This window comes from Aegilops tauschii, chromosome 3, assembly GCF_002575655.3.
Source record: "Aegilops tauschii subsp. strangulata cultivar AL8/78 chromosome 3, Aet v6.0, whole genome shotgun sequence".
Taxonomy (NCBI): Eukaryota; Viridiplantae; Streptophyta; class Magnoliopsida; order Poales; family Poaceae; genus Aegilops; species Aegilops tauschii.
Window position 1 is genome coordinate 322384569 of NC_053037.3, and position 4611 is coordinate 322389179.

Here is a 4611-nt window from a genome sequence, read left to right on the forward strand (position 1 = left end):
TATAGAATAAAGACCTAAAGGAAAAACACTACCCATATGCATCATGCTAGCAACAAAACTCCCAAATCAAACAATTCACACAAGTCACCAAAACTATCCTAAAGTAATCACATCAAAAGAGCACGTCTGATCAATCAAAGCACTCAATTGCATAATACAAACAATCCATGAAATATGACAACACGGAAAGCAATGACCAACCAAACATATGACATATCACACAACACAAGCAAAACATACAAGTAAGGTCATATCCACAAGAGAGATGATCTCATCATACTATCGCAAATCGTTTATCGAACTCAACTTAGTAATGGTGGTCTGCCAACTAAACTTCTTAAATAACACTAATATAATTCCAAGGGTCATCTATATTTGAAAAGTAAAGATATGAGTACAAGAGTATGAACTAACAAGTAGACAACAAGTTGTAAAGTAAGTTTTAAACTCCTATGGCTTTTCTAATCCATTTTCTAGGGTCACGACCTACAGTCAACACACTGCTCTGATACCATCTGTAACGAACCGAACCTGATAAGATTCGATGTCTCTGTGCTCACTGTGCTTGTCTCTGGATCGACTCGCTAGCACACACAGTACATATGAGTATCAAATAACAAGTGCATCATTTACTATAACGTATGATCCAGAATTCGCAAAGTATTACAAACTGAGTAGCACATAGCTAGCTTTATTCAATAATATCAGCGGAAATGTAGCCTAACAAATGATGAGTCCCGTCAATGCCCACTGGCGAAAATGTTGAGTGAAGACTCGCGACCCTACTGTATCTCACTGATCACCTGAATATCCTGCAACATGATAAGTTGCAGCCACAAAGGGTCAATACATTGAATGTATTGGCAAATTACACGTAATGATAAAGCAAACCTACATCCACAAGCAAAGTATGACAAACAAAACACTCATACTTGGTTTCACGTAAAACTACCTTCACCTACCTCCACGACATAGGCAAGGTGCAAACAACACAGATGATATAGATCTTCAAGATGTCTCAAGTGCGCTCAGTCCTGGCGCATTCTCTAGGGACAATAGAGCGCTCAGCCAGTGACGCATTCACATGAGAAAAGCCCCGACAACCCAAGTGCGCTCAGTCATGGCGCATTCTCTAGGGACAACAGAGCGCTCAGCCATTGACGCATTCACCTGAGAAAAAGTCCCGAGCCTACAGCTATAAACGCTCACCACTTCCACGCATCACTCGACACATACCCACGTCTACCATAGCAAATCCAAGCATACAATTAAACAATGCAAACAGGACACACACATGGCGACAAGCAATATAAGAGTCGCACCAAGCATATAACATATCATAACAGTGCATAGCAGACATATGGGATGAGCATAACCAAAAGTGCAACTTGCCTTGAACGGTGTTGAAGTACTCGAACGCTTAATTCCGATCCGCTTCACACTCCGAACAATCTATACGATTAACGAAGGCACCGGTAAATAAACCATACTCGCATAAATCACAATAAAGCCAACAACAAATAATTCAAATAAAAACTTAATTAACAGAACATATTCGTAGGTATATATTATGTACATGCCAGTAGGATCACAATGCAAAAAGAATAAACTAATTTGGATCAACGGTTTAAAAGATATGGCCTCCGGAAGTTTGAATTCAAATTTAAACAATTTCAAATTTGAACTATCCAAAAATGTGAAATTTTGGTTCTAATGGATGCTCCTAGTCAATATGAGTATATAGGAAAAGGAATCGATTAATTTGGATTTACGGATCTCAAGATATACTTAAATGAAATTTTGATATGGAATCTGTCAAAAGAATATTGTGTCAAAAATAGATCTCTTCGAAGAACTGCTGCGGCTGTGGATGTGCCACGTGGCGTGACGGGATTCGGTGAAGGGTGTTCGCTGCTAGGCTTAAGCGGCGGCCGGGCCGGTTTATAACAAAAAACGTTTCAACGAAAAAAAACAACAACAGTGATCTAATCGTAACCGTCCAACGACGATCGGACGGACGGGAGATGTGCTCACCGGAGACAGGGCAGGGTGGTCGCCGGACTTGAAGAAGACGGCGCACGGCGAGGCTTCGGACGACGTTGGAGATGGCTACGGCGGTCCCCATACTCCGATGGGTAGCGTACGGGATGAGGTGCTCTTCTGCGGGGTCGAAAACGTCCTCACCCGCGTTGGTGGCGAGCGGGGATGGCGGCAAAGGGTGGCTGGACCTCGGCGATGGGGTGTTCGTCGGGCGAGGTCGAAGCGCTCGGTTGGATTCTTCCCTGCGTGAGTTAGAGGGTGAGGAACAGAGAGAAGACCAAGGGGAAGAGGACAGAGGGTAAGAGAGGTACTGGAAACCCACGGCAGCGACGAGCTTGACCGGCGACAGGAGCTCTTGCAGCGAACTCCGGCGAGATTGCTGCAGCGTTCTAGGGCACGGGAGAATTCCGTTTTGCGAAAATTGCAAGATGAGACGAAGGAAAAATACATATAGGTGGATTCAGGGGTCGAGGGGCGATAGATGGATCAAATCGATCGAACTTGGCTCGGGATCGGTCTCCAGGAAGGACACGGATGGGGAAAGGGATGACATGCGGGCCTTCCTTGTCAGCGGGAGAGAGAAGAAAAGAAAAAAAAAACAAAAGGCTCCGGGGTGGGCTCTGCTGCGCCGAAATGGGCCGGCCTGATGTCTGCTGCTGCTGGCACTTAGCGCGCGCAGGCGAGGGAAAAAAAGGAGTTGGACTCCACAGTGCCCGATTTTTTTAATAAAAAACAACTATTGCTTCAGGAAGTAAAATAAAGCTAAACAAATAGGAAATTAAATCCTAGAAAACACCAGAACACACAATAAACATTACTGCTACTTTACAAAATAGCGAACATTTTTAACAACACAAAAAGATTTAAAAAAAATATATTTTATGCAATACAAGCACATAAATAGCATTATAAAAAAACTATAAAATAATTTTGAGTTCCTAAAATTACCAAAATGAATCCTGTGAGACCCAAACAACATTCTTAGCACTTCCTAACTACACTTAACAGAAGAGAAGTCATATTATCTCCACTCCAAATTTCTGCCTTGAGTTGAAAAACACTTTGAATATTTAGAAAATTCAAATATGCATAGAAAATCATGATGAAAAGTAATGATCCTATTAACATTCCAAATTTTGAAAGTTTGGGATGTTACAAATATATCGATCTTTACGTCTCGACCATTTCGAGACTCCTCGTCATGTCCCCGATCTCATCCGGGACTCCGAACTACCTTCGGTACATCAAAACACATAAACTCATAATATAACCATCATCAAACTTTAAGCGTGCGGACCCTACGGGTTCGAGAACAATGTAGACATGACCGAGACACGTCTCCGGTCAATAACCAATAGCGGAACCTGGATGCTCATATTGGCTCCCACATATTCTACGAAGATCTTTATCGGTCAAACCGCATAACAACATACGTTGTTCCCTTTGTCATCGGTATGTTACTTGCCCGAGATTCGATCGTCGGTATCTCAATACCTTGTTCAATCTCGTTATCGGCAAGTCTCTTTACTCGTTCCGTAATACATCATCCCGCAACTAACTCATTAGTTACAATGATTGCAAGGCTTATAGTGATGTGCATTACCGAGTGGGCCCAGAGATACCTCTCCGACAATCGGAGTGACAAATCCTAATCTCGAAATACGCCAACCCAACAAGTATCTTCGGAGACACCTGTAGAGCACCTTTATAATCACCCAGTTACGTTGTGACGTTTGGTAGCACACAAAGTGTTCCTCCGGTAAACGGGAGTTGCATAACTCATAGTCATAGGAACATGTATAAGTCATGAAGAAAGCAATAGCAACATACTAAACGATCAAGTGCTAAGCTAACGGAATGGGTCAAGTCAATCACATCATTCTCCTAATGATGTGATCCCGTTAATCAAATGACAACTCATGTCTATGGCTAGGAAACATAACCATCTTTGATCAACGAGCTATTCAAGTAGAGGCATACTAGTGACACTCTGTTTGTTTATGTATTCACACATGTATTACGTTTCCGGTTAATACAATTCTAGCATGAATAATAAACATTTATCATGAGAATAAGGAAATAAATAATAACTTTATTATTGCCTCTAGGGCATATTTCCTTCAATCGAAGGGCTGGCCTACAATGAGGCCTATCCGACCCAGGACATCCTTGTCGTTCCTAAAGTCTACAGTAACTAATTTCACTCTTTCGTCCTTGAGGAAGTTCTTAAAATCCTGGCACTCAACGTCGGCATGGCATATGTGGTAGACCAAGCACACATTATGTACGCAAACCTGGATCACGGCGGGCTTCTTCTTCTCTGCCTCCTTTAGAATCTTCTCGCTTTCCAGGACTGTGGTGTACTCAACATCTAGCCCAGCGACCCACTCATCCTTTGAACTGTTGAACATGTGTAGGAAGCGAGCAAGGCATGCTTTCATCGTCGCGGATCCATGGGTGTAGATGACGATGAAATCATCGCCGGTGATGGCTCTAACCTGGTACTCAGCGGTGACCATGGATATTTGGGAGGCCATGTATTTTGGAGGAGGGTTAGGAGAAGTTGAACTG

The 4611-nt window shown here is 42.7% G+C and overlaps 1 long non-coding RNA gene across 2 annotated transcripts; it reads right to left on the minus strand.

The window, feature by feature from the left end:
- Positions 1-603: 603 nt before the first annotated feature.
- On the minus strand, positions 604-2628 carry LOC109758675 (uncharacterized). 2 transcript variants are annotated; one of them, XR_002231858.3, is made up of 4 exons: positions 2363-2628; positions 2035-2282; positions 1393-1452; positions 604-812 (listed from the first exon to the last, which is right to left on the minus strand). It is a non-coding gene; the product is annotated as an uncharacterized lncRNA (long non-coding RNA). The 2 variants fall into 2 exon arrangements; XR_012204977.1 differs by having other exon boundaries at positions 2352-2628.
- Between the last annotated feature and the right edge of the window lie 1983 nt (positions 2629-4611).